This window comes from Oncorhynchus gorbuscha, unplaced genomic scaffold (assembly GCF_021184085.1).
Source record: "Oncorhynchus gorbuscha isolate QuinsamMale2020 ecotype Even-year unplaced genomic scaffold, OgorEven_v1.0 Un_scaffold_901, whole genome shotgun sequence".
NCBI lineage: Eukaryota > Metazoa > Chordata > Actinopteri > Salmoniformes > Salmonidae > Oncorhynchus > Oncorhynchus gorbuscha.
In genome coordinates, this window is record NW_025745870.1 from 29163 (window position 1) to 42585 (window position 13423).

Consider the following 13423-nt stretch of genomic DNA (forward strand, 5'->3'; position numbering starts at 1 on the left):
CGCCCGTACCCTCCGACCCGCGCGTATGTATGTACACATGACTGTAAGTCGCTTTGGATAAAAGCGTCTGCTAAATGGCATATATTATTATTATTATGTGGAGTGCAACCCCTCCCTTCCCCCCTCCGGTTTCCACGTGTCAGAGATGGAAGTGGATCAACCGACTCAAAACTAGAAACCTAACCCTAACCCTAACCCCTAACCCTAACCCCTAACCCTAACCCCCCCTAACCCTAACACCCTAACCCCTAACCCTAACCCTTAACCCCTAACCCTAACCCACTCTAACCACTAGGCTACCCTGCCGACTAACGAGTTGACACCAATCAGTGCGCCCTACGTGCTAACGAGCTAAAGTCCAACCTCAAAACATAAATGGAAAAACCAAAGACTGTAACACATTAAAAGAATGCACACCACCAACAGAAAACAACTTCCATTTCAAATTATAATCAACTACAATGCTTCACATTCTACAATATTAACATGGTGTCTACTGGCTGGCAACAATTAAAAACAAGAAAAAAAGTGTTTTTTTCCCCTTCCTAAAACTCACTTGCTTCTAGAACTCTTGTCCCCTTGGAACATAACTCATCTCTAATACGGAAAGTCAAAATAATGTGTGATCCATGGACCGCACTGACTAAACACAAAACACAAATCTTTTTGACTGCCCAACCATGAGACAATCAGAAACTAAGTTGTCCTCACCATGGACACAAGCACCAAAAACGCTGTTGTTTTGACAAGTAGCAATAAATCACTGATATCGATTAGGGGGGAGGTCAGATTGTACTTGCTGTTGAAACTAACATCTAAAAAAACACATGGAAATGGGAGATATCTTTAAGCTCACTAGTTAGAGGACAACCTACAGAATACAGTCAGCTACATTTTGGAGTGATGCACTTATTTGTCATCACTCATTAATATCACGTTGAAATCCATTGTGCCGAGAGGAGGGAGATGAGGTTGCACGTCCTGTTAAAACAGCTCAAAAACCACACGGAATCTGTGAATAATGTGTGGAGGACAATTTGTAGAAAACAGCTCGCCACATTTCGAAGTGTTGCATTTTGACTCAAGTGGGTCACCAACGTGGTAAGTGTAACAAATCTTTTTGTTAGTCACTTAGTCTCATAAATAGTACTCTTCCATTTCAGAGCCTGGATTTCCCCTGAGGCTAATATCCATATCATGCTGAAATCAATAGAACAGGGGGCAAACGTTTAGGGTTCTACATTGTGACGTCATTAAAACACTCCTACTACAATGTTACAACATTCTACATTGTGACATCATTAAAATAGTCCTACTACAATGTTAAAACATTCTACATTGTGACATCATTAAAATAGTCCTACTACCCTGTTAAAACATTCTACATTGTGACATCATTAAAATAGTCCTACTACAATGTTAAAACATTCTACATTGTGAAATCATATCATTGACATGTATGTATTTTCTGATGTTTGATCAGAGATCTTTTTTCAGAGTATCTCCGGTCACACTGATCATAGCTATGAGATTTCTCTCCTGTGTGTGTTCTCTGGTGTATCTTCAGAGAGGTAGATTGAACAAAACTCTTCCCACATACAGTACAGCTATAAGATCTCTCCTGTGTGTGTTCTCTGGTGTGTCTTCAGAAGGCTAGATGTAAAAAAAACTTCCCACATTGAGTACAGCTTTAGGATTTCTCTCCTGTGTGTGTTCTCTGGTGAAGAGTCAGAGCTCTTGATTGACCAAAACTCTTCCCACACTGACCACAGCTATAAGATTTCTCTCCTGTGTGTATTCTCTGGTGTGATATCAGGGTGCTTCTGTGAGTAAAACTCTTCCTACATTGATTACAGCTAAAAGGTTTCTCTCCTGAGTGTATTCTCTGGTGTAGAGTCAGAGCTCTTGATTGACCAAAACTCTTCCCACACTGACCACAGCTATAAGGTTTCTCTCCTGTGTGAATTCTCTGGTGGTATATCAGGCTGGTTGACTGAGAAAACTCCTCCCACATTGAACACAGCTATAAGGTTTCTCTCCTGTGTGTGTTCTCTGGTGTGATATCAGGCTTTTTAGCTGAGTAAAATTCTTCCCACATTGATCACAGAAATGAGGTTTCTCTCCTGTGTGTGTTCTCTGGTGAAGAGTCAGATTGCTCAAAAAAGCAAAATTCTTCCCACATTCATCACAGCTATATGGTTTCTCTCCTGTGTGTATTCTCTGGTGTGATATCAGGGTGCTTTTGTGAGTAAAACTCTTCCCACACTGATTACAGCTAAAAGGTTTCTCTCCTGTGTGTATTCTCTGGTGTAGAGTCAGAGCGCTTGATTGACCAAAACTCTTCCCACACTGAATACAGCTATATGGTTTCTCTCCTGTGTGAATTCTCTGGTGTGATATCAGGCTGGTTGGTTGACCAAAACTCTTCCCACATTGAACACAGCTATAAGGTTTCTCTCCTGTGTGTGTTCTCTGGTGTGATGTCAGCTGGCCAGATGTCCTCCATCTCTTCCCACATTGACCACAGCTATAGGGTTTCTCTCCTGTGTGTGTTCTCTGGTGTAGAGTCAGAGTGCAAGATGCACCAAAACTCTCCCCACATTGAGCACAGCTATAAGATTTATCTCCTGTGTGTGTTCTCTGATGAATTGTAATGCCTGATGAGGTGAATCTCTTCCCACGGTCAGAGGAGCAATGAGTTATTTTCCCTGTGGATATCTGCAGGTGTTTATTAAGGTGTTCTGATCCTGAGAAACTCGTCTCTGCCTCTTCAGCGTCATGAGGTTGTTGAGGCTCCCCAGAGGATCCACGATAGTCCCGTATCTCTCCTGTGTGAACAACAAAGTCAGACAGATGATTAAAGGCCCACAACAGCGATAATCCAGGGTAAAGGTTGATGCCAACAGCATAGCCATGATGTTGAACAACAATTGATGTCTGTAATGAATGTTAAAATTGTCTTAAAATGAGCAAGAAGTCATATTGTCTTGTTTTCACATTAGTAGTAACATCTAAGATTGTAGACTATAAATAAGTTATTCATGTTGTTGAAACTCTAACCGCTAGTTATGGATGTAGTATATCTGGTAATGAGGAAACCACTAGTTATGGATGTAGTATATCTGGTAATGAGGAAACCGCTAGTAGTATATCTGGTAATGAGGAAACCACTAGTAGTATATCTGGTAATGAGGAAACCACTAGTAGTATATCGGGTAATGAGGAAACCACTAGTTATGGATGTAGTATATCTGGTAATGAGGAAACCACTAGTTATGGATGTAGTATATCTGCTAATGAAGAAACCACTAGTTATGGATGTAGTATATCTGGTAATGAGGAAACCACTAGTTATGGATGTAGTATATCTGGTAATGAGGAAACCACTAGTTATGGATGTAGTATATCTGGTAATGAGGAAACCACTAGTTATGGATGTAGTATATCTGGTAATGAGGAAACCACTAGTTATGGATGTAGTATATCTGGTAATGAGGAAACCGCTAGTAGTATATCTGGTAATGAGGAAACCACTAGTTATGGATGTAGTATATCTGGTAATGAGGAAACCACTAGTTATGGATGTAGTATATCTGGTAATGAGGAAACCACTAGTTATGGATGTAGTATATCTGGTAATGAGGAAACCACTAGTTATGGATGTAGTATATCTGGTAATGAGGAAACCACTAGTTATGGATGTAGTATATCTGGTAATGAGGAAACCACTAGTTATGGATGTAGTATATCTGGTAATGAGGAAACCACTAGTTATGGATGTAGTATATCTGGTAATGAGGAAACCACTAGTTATGGATGTAGTATATCTGCTAATGAGGAAACCACTAGTTATGGATGTAGTATATCTGCTAATGAGGAAACCACTAGTTATGGATGTAGTATATCTGCTAATGAGGAAACCACTAGTTATGGATGTAGTATATCTGGTAATGAGGAAACCGCTAGTAGTATATCTGCTAATGAGGAAACCACTAGTTATGGATGTAGTATATCTGGTAATGAGGAAACCACTAGTTATGGATGTAGTATATCTGCTAATGAGGAAACCACTAGTTATGGATGTAGTATATCTGGTAATGAGGAAAGCACTAGTTATGGATGTAGTATATCTGGTAATGAGGAAACCACTAGTAGTATATCTGCTAATGAGGAAACCACTAGTTATGGATGTAGTATATCTGGTAATGAGGAAACCACTAGTTATGGATGTAGTATATCTGGTAATGAGGAAACCACTAGTTATGGATGTAGTATATCTGGTAATGAGGAAACCACTAGTTATGGATGTAGTATATCTGGTAATGAGGAAACCACTAGTTATGGATGTAGTATATCTGGTAATGAGGAAACCGCTAGTAGTATATCTGGTAATGAGGAAACCACTAGTTATGGATGTAGTATATCTGGTAATGAGGAAACCACTAGTTATGGATGTAGTATATCTGGTAATGAGGAAACCGCTAGTAGTATATCTGGTAATGAGGAAACCACTAGTTATGGATGTAGTATATCTGGTAATGAGGAAACCACTAGTTATGGATGTAGTATATCTGGTAATGAGGAAACCACTAGTTATGGATGTAGTATATCTGGTAATGAGGAAACCACTAGTTATGGATGTAGTATATCTGGTAATGAGGAAACCACTAGTTATGGATGTAGTATATCTGGTAATGAGGAAACCGCTAGTAGTATATCTGGTAATGAGGAAACCACTAGTTATGGATGTAGTATATCTGGTAATGAGGAAACCACTAGTTATGGATGTAGTATATCTGGTAATGAGGAAACCACTAGTTATGGATGTAGTATATCTGGTAATGAGGAAACCACTAGTTATGGATGTAGTATATCTGGTAATGAGGAAACCGCTAGTAGTATATCTGGTAATGAGGAAACCACTAGTTATGGATGTAGTATATCTGGTAATGAGGAAACCACTAGTTATGGATGTAGTATATCTGGTAATGAGGAAACCGCTAGTAGTATATCTGGTAATGAGGAAACCACTAGTTATGGATGTAGTATATCTGGTAATGAGGAAACCACTAGTTATGGATGTAGTATATCTGGTAATGAGGAAACCACTAGTTATGGATGTAGTATATCTGGTAATGAGGAAACCTCTAGTAGTATATCTGGTAATGAGGAAACCACTAGTTATGGATGTAGTATATCTGGTAATGAGGAAACCACTAGTTATGGATGTAGTATATCTGGTAATGAGGAAACCTCTAGTAGTATATCTGGTAATGAGGAAACCACTAGTTATGGATGTAGTATATCTGGTAATGAGGAAACCACTAGTTATGGATGTAGTATATCTGGTAATGAGGAAACCGCTAGTAGTATATCTGGTAATGAGGAAACCACTAGTTATGGATGTAGTATATCTGGTAATGAGGAAACCACTAGTTATGGATGTAGTATATCTGGTAATGAGGAAACCACTAGTTATGGATGTAGTATATCTGGTAATGAGGAAACCGCTAGTAGTATATCTGGTAATGAGGAAACCACTAGTTATGGATGTAGTATATCTGCTAATGAGGAAACCACTAGTTATGGATGTAGTATATCTGCTAATGAGGAAACCACTAGTTATGGATGTAGTATATCTGCTAATGAGGAAACCGCTAGTTATGGATGTAGTATATCTGCTAATGAGGAAACCACTAGTTATGGATGTAGTATATCTGGTAATGAGGAAACCACTAGTTATGGATGTAGTATATCTGGTAATGAGGAAACCGCTAGTAGTATATCTGGTAATGAGGATACCACTAGTTATGGATGTAGTATATCTGGTAATGAGGAAACCACTAGTTATGGATGTAGTATATCTGGTAATGAGGAAACCGCTAGTAGTATATCTGGTAATGAGGAAACCACTAGTTATGGATGTAGTATATCTGGAAATGAGGAAACCGCTAGTAGTATATCTGGTAATGAGGAAACCACTAGTTATGGATGTAGTATATCTGGTAATGAGGAAACCACTAGTTATGGATGTAGTATATCTGCTAATGAGGAAACCACTAGTTATGGATGTAGTATATCTGGTAATGAGGAAACCGCTAGTTATGGATGTAGTATATCTGCTACTGTAGGACCCATAACAATAACATAGACCTACTGTAGGACCCATAACAATAACATAGACCTACTGTAGGACCCATAACTTCACCTAACGATAACGTAGACCTACTGTAGGACCCATAACTACACCTAACAACAGACTTACTGTAGGACCCATAACTTCACCTAACAACATAGACCTACTGTAGGACCCATAACAATAACATAGACCTACTGTAGAACCCATAACTTCACCTAATCATAACATAGATCTACTGTAGGACCCATAACAATAACATAGACCTACTGTAGGACCCATAACAATAACAGACCTACTGTAGGACCCATAACTTCACCTAACAACAACATAGACCTACTGTAGGACCCATAACTTCACCTAACAACAACAACATAGACCTACTGTAGGACCCATAACAATAACAGACCTACTGTAGGACCCATAACTTTTTGCTATCTGTTTTTGTTATCTGGGACACCCTAGAACATACAGTGCATTCAGACCTTTTGACACATTTTGTTAATCAATCAAAATATTTCACTTGGAAATGGCTTATGCCAAACGATGCTTTTAACCAGGCTTCAACCGACTCCCACTCCGATTTATGGATTATATATTTTTTAAATCTTATCTTCAGACAATACCTCATAATGACATCACAATACCCCATAAAAGCGAGAAAAAAAGTTTAGAAATGCTTGCATTTCTGTAGGACTTGTAACACTCTAGGTCATGCCAGTAGGCTACAGTAGGTTGTATCTCTCTAGGTCATGCCAGTAGGCTACAGTAGGTTGTAACACTCTAGGTCATGCCAGTAGGCTACAGTAAGTTGTAACTCTCTAGGTCATGCCAGTAGGCTACAGTAGGTTGTAACTTTCTAGGTCATGCCAGTAGGCTACAGTAGGTTGTAACTCTCGGTCATGCCAGTAGGCTACAATAGGTTATAACTCTCTAGGTCATGCCAGTAGGCTACAGTAGGTTATAACTCTCTAGGTCATGCCAGTAGGCTACAATAGGTTATAACTCTCTAGGTCATGCCAGTAGGCTACAGTAGGTTGTATCTCTCTAGGTCATGCCAGTAGGCTACAGTAGGTTGTAACACTCTAGGTCATGCCAGTAGGCTACAGTAAGTTGTAACTCTCTAGGTCATGCCAGTAGGCTACAGTAGGTTGTAACTTTCTAGGTCATGCCAGTAGGCTACAGCAGGTTGTAACTCTCGGTCATGCCAGTAGGCTACAGTAGGTTGTATCTCTCTAGTTCATGCCAGTAGGCTACAGTAGGTTGTATCCAAGTGGAAGCAATGATCAACCCAATGTGGAAAGAGTCGAATTTGGTCAACAACAAAATGTAATGTGACAAACCGACAACTTTGATAAAAAACACTATAGGAGTTGTCTCCAGATCGCTATGCATATTCATGCTAGTAGCTTAGCATCTCTCTCCATTGAATACAGGCGGTTGACCACAAGAACCCTCATAGAATATAAATAATATATTACAATAATAAGATGTATCCACCAATCCAAAGAAGTGATAGGTGGAAGCTAGAGAACCCACAGTGCCGCTTTGTGGACAACGACTCCCCTTGTTAGGGCAGAGAGATATCTTGTCAGTATATCCATAATCTTTGGTGTAGCCAAAGATGCACAATCGAGAGCATCCTGTCGGGCTGTATCACCGCCTGGTACGGCAACTGCTCCGCCCACAACCGTAAGGCTCTCCAGAGGGTAGTGAGGTCTGCACAACGCATCACCGGGGGAAAACTACCTGCCCTCCAGGACACCTACACCACCCGATGTCACAGGAAGGCCATAAAGATCATCAAGGACAACAACCACCCAAGCCACTGCCTGTTCACCTCACTATCATCCAGAAGGCGAGGTCAGTACAGGTGCATCAAAGCTGGGACCGAGAGACTGAAAAACAGCTTCTATCTCAAGGCCATCAGACTGTTAAACAGCCACCACTAACATTGAGTCGCTGCTGCCTAGCCACTAGCCACTTTAACTATGCCACTTTGTTTACATACTCATCTCATATGTATATACTGTACTCGATACCATCTACTGTATCTTGCCTATGCTGCTCTGTACCATCACTCATTCATATATCTTTATGTACATATGCTTTATCCCCTTACACTTGTGTCTATAAGGTAGTAGTTTTGGAATTGTTAGCTAGATGACTTGTTGGTTATTACTGCATTGTCGGAACTAGAAGCAGAAGCATTTCGCTACACTCGCATTAACATCTGCTAACCATGTGTATGTGACCAATAACATCTGCTAACCATGTGTATGTGACCAATAACATCTGCTAACCATGTGTATGAGGACCAATAACATCTGCTAACCATGTGTATGTGACCAATAACATCTGCTAACCATGTGTATGTGACCAATAACATCTGCTAACCATGTGTATGTGACCAATAGAATTTGATTTGATTGATTTGATTTAGCCAACCCAACTCTCACATGGCACTATTGGTGGCCCCGGTGTGTAGTAAAACATCACTACATGAAAATCACTACATGCCGTGCCCCCCAGTCTGCAGTCAGCAGATAGACCCTTCTCAAATATATATGTTAAGTCACTTTTTCGAAACGGAATTGAAAAAACAAGGGGTAGCTTGCTCTCTACGTCTATGATTTTAGACATATCAGTCATCATCCCAGGGCCCTCCGTTGAAGAGGTATTGACGAGCCAACTCCGAATATCAAAGGTTAAAAACAATAATAATAATATAATAATAAATTGAAGACAGTACTTACTGGTGTTAATCAGATCTCCTATCTCCACCTCTTCATCTTTCAATGTGACAGTAATCTCCCCTTCCTTCTTCACTCCAAAAACTACATCCTCTTTCTCTTCCTCCTCCTCTTTCACTCTGAACGCATCTTCATCTTCTTTCATTGTAACAGACTCACCCTCTACTTCTTTTTTAACTGTGACATCCTCTTCCTTCTCCTCTTTCACCAAAATGTTCATCCCCAGAGCTTCTTTCTTCGTCCAGCAGATCTCCTCTTCTTTAACAGGAGGGGAGTAGTTTAGGGAGCTCATAGTCGGGGATGTTATCTAGCTATCATTAGCGACTAGGCTCCTGCTAACTTAATCAGCCAACTACTATAGCTGACTAATACACAATAACGTAATATTAAATTAAATAGGTTAACAAGTAGATACAACAGAAGTGTGTCTAAAACACATCAGCTAACATACACCGAAAGCGTATAAATATCTTGAATCTTTCGGCTATGTTGTCTAGCAAGCTACCGAGGTGGTTGACGAGCTGTTCCTGAAGAACCGTCCACTAGATTATACGTCACGCTGGCAGCGTCGCCTGAAAGACGCACATCGCCGCCTGCTGACTGGAGGGGAAACGCAGTTGAGGATCATATTTTATTTTCTGACAAAGGTTATTTTACATGGATTTAATTAAACAATACTATTATATTGAGACATACAAAGACAGGAATGTGTTGATTGATTAGTGCAAATAAAAAAAATGTTTACCAGCATATTTAAGGCAGTTTCATTAAGTCATACTAAATCTAAATTAGCAGCTAGCTACTGTAGGTCTATACTGCTCCTACATGGTGTAACAATACATTATGTAGATAATGAACAGACTAGGTCTATACTGCTCCTACATGGTGTAACAATACATTATGTAGATAATGAACAGACTAGGTCTATACTGCTCCTACATGGTGTAACAATACATTATGTAGATGTATATAATGAACAGACTAGGTCTATACTGCTCCTACATGGTGTAACAATACATCATGTAGATGTATATATTGACCAGACTAGGTCTATACTGCTCCTACATGGTGTAACAATACATCATGTAGATGTATATATTGACCAGACTAGGTCTATACTGCTCCAACATGGTGTAACAATACATCATGTAGATGTATATATTGACCAGACTAGGTCTATACTGCTCCAACATGGTGTAACAATACATCATGTAGATGTATATATTGACCAGACTAGGTCTATACTGCTCCTACATGGTGTAACAATACATCATGTAGATGTACATAATGACCAGACTAGGTCTATACTGCTCCTACATGGTGTAACAATACATCATGTAGATGTATATATTGACCAGACTAGGTCTATACTGCTCCTACATGGTGTAACAATACATCATGTAGATGTATATAATGACCAGACTAGGTCTATACTGCTCCTACATGGTGTAACAATACATCATGTAGATAATGACCAGACTAGGTCTATACTGCTCCTACATGGTGTAACAATACATTATGTAGATAATGAACAGACTAGGTCTATACTGCTCCTACATGGTGTAACAATACATCATGTAGATGTATATAATGACCAGACTAGGTCTATACTGCTCCTACATGGTGTAACAATACATCATGTAGATGTATATATTGACCAGACTAGGTCTATACTGCTCCTACATGGTGTAACAATACATCATGTAGATGTATATATTGACCAGACTAGGTCTATACTGCTCCTACATGGTGTAACAATACATCATGTAGATGTATATATTGACCAGACTAGGTCTATACTGCTCCTACATGGTGTAACAATACATCATGTAGATGTACATAATGACCAGACTAGGTCTATACTGCTCCTACATGGTGTAACAATACATCATGTAGATGTATATAATGACCAGACTAGGTCTATACTGCTCCTACATGGTGTAACAATACATCATGTAGATGTACATAATGACCAGACTAGGTCTATACTGCTCCTACATGGTGTAACAATACATCATGTAGATGTACATAATGACCAGACTAGGTCTATACTGCTCCTACATGGTGTAACAATACATCATGTAGATGTACATAATGACCAGACTAGGTCTATACTGCTCCTACATGGTGTAACAATACATCATGTAGATGTATATAATGAACAGACTAGGTCTATACTGCTCCTACATGGTGTAACAATACATCATGTAGATAATGACCAGACTAGGTCTATACTGCTCCTACATGGTGTAACAATACATCATGTAGATGTACATAATGACCAGACTAGGTCTATACTGCTCCAACATGGTGTAACAATACATCATGTAGATCAAATCAAATCAAATCAAATTTATTTATATAGCCCTTCGTACATCAGCTGATATCTCAAAGTGCTGTACAGAAACCCAGCCTAAAACCCCAAACAGCAAACAATGCAGGTGTAAAAGCACGGTGGCTAGGAAAAACTCCCTAGAAAGGCCAAAACCTAGGAAGAAACCTAGAGAGGAACCGGGCTATGTGGGGTGGCCAGTCCTCTTCTGGCTGTGCCGGGTAGAGATTATAACAGAAAATGACCAAGATGTTCAAATGTTCATAAATGACCAGCATGGTCAAATAATAATAAGGCAGAACAGTTGAAACTGGAGCAGCAGCACAGTCAGGTGGACTGGGGACAGCAAGGAGCCATCATGTCAGGTAGTCCTGGGGCACGGTCCTAGGGCTCAGGTCCTCCGAGAGAGAGAAAGAAAGAGAGAATTAGAGAGAGCATATGTGGGGTGGCCAGTCCTCTTCTGGCTGTGCCGGGTGGAGATTATAACAGAACGTGGCCAAGATGTTCAAATGTTCATAAATGACCAGCATGGTTGAATAATAGTAAGGCAGAACAGTTGAAACTGGAGCAGGAGCATGGCCAGGTGGACTGGGGACAGCAAGGAGTCCTCATGTCAGGTAGTCCTGGGACATGGTCCTAGGGCCCAGGCCAGTTGAAACTGGAGCAGCAGCATGGCCAGGTGGACTGGGGACAGCAAGGAGTCATCATGTCAGGTAGTCCTGGGGCATGGTTCTAGGGCTCAGGTCCTCCGAGAGAGAGAAAGAAGGAGAGAAGGAGAGAATTAGAGAACGCACACTTAGATTTACACAGGACACCGAATAGGACAGGAGAAGTACTCCAGATAAACAAACTGACCCTAGCCCCCCGACACATAAACTACTGCAGCATAAATAGATAATAAATAGATGTAGATAATGAACAGACTAGGTCTATACTGCTCCTACATGGTGTAACAATACATCATGTAGATGTATATAATGACCAGACTAGGTCTATACTGCTCCTACATGGTGTAACAATACATCATGTAGATGTACATAATGACCAGACTAGGTCTATACTGCTCCTACATGGTGTAACAATACATCATGTAGATGTATATAATGACCAGACTAGGTCTATACTGCTCCTACATGGTGTAACAATACATCATGTAGATGTACATAATGACCAGACTAGGTCTATACTGCTCCTACATGGTGTAACAATACATCATGTAGATAATGAACAGACTAGGTCTATACTGCTCCTACATGGTGTAACAATACATCATGTAGATAATGACCAGACTAGGTCTATACTGCTCCTACATGGTGTAACAATACATCATGTAGATGTACATAATGAACAGACTAGGTCTATACTGCTCCTACATGGTGTAACAATACATCATGTAGATGTATATAATGACCAGACTAGGTCTATACTGCTCCTACATGGTGTAACAATACATCATGTAGATGTACATAATGACCAGACTAGGTCTATACTGCTCCTACATGGTGTAACAATACATCATGTAGATAATGACCAGACTAGGTCTATACTGCTCCTACATGGTGTAACAATACATCATGTAGATGTACATAATGACCAGACTAGGTCTATACTGCTCCTACATGGTGTAACAATACATCATGTAGATGTATATAATGACCAGACTAGGTCTATACTGCTCCTACATGGTGTAACAATACATCATGTAGATGTACATAATGACCAGACTAGGTCTATACTGCTCCTACATGGTGTAACAATACATCATGTAGATAATGACCAGACTAGGTCTATACTGCTCCTACATGGTGTAACAATACATCATGTAGATGTACATAATGACCAGACTAGGTCTATACTGCTCCTACATGGTGTAACAATACATCATGTAGATGTATATATTGACCAGACTAGGTCTATACTGCTCCTACATGGTGTAACAATACATCATGTAGATGTACATAATGACCAGACTAGGTCTATACTGCTCCTACATGGTGTAACAATACATCATGTAGATGTACATAATGACCAGACTAGGTCTATACTGCTCCTACATGGTGTAACAATACATTATGTAGATGTATATAATGACCAGACTAGGTCTATACTGCTCCTACATGGTGTAACAATACATCATGTAGATGTACATAATGACCAGACTAGGTCTATACTGCTCCTACATGGTGTAACAATACATCATGT

General features: G+C 39.9%; 1 pseudogene; it reads right to left on the reverse strand.

The window, feature by feature from the left end:
• Positions 1-289: 289 nt before the first annotated feature.
• Positions 290-9378, reverse strand: LOC124020756 (annotated as a pseudogene).
• Between the last annotated feature and the right edge of the window lie 4045 nt (positions 9379-13423).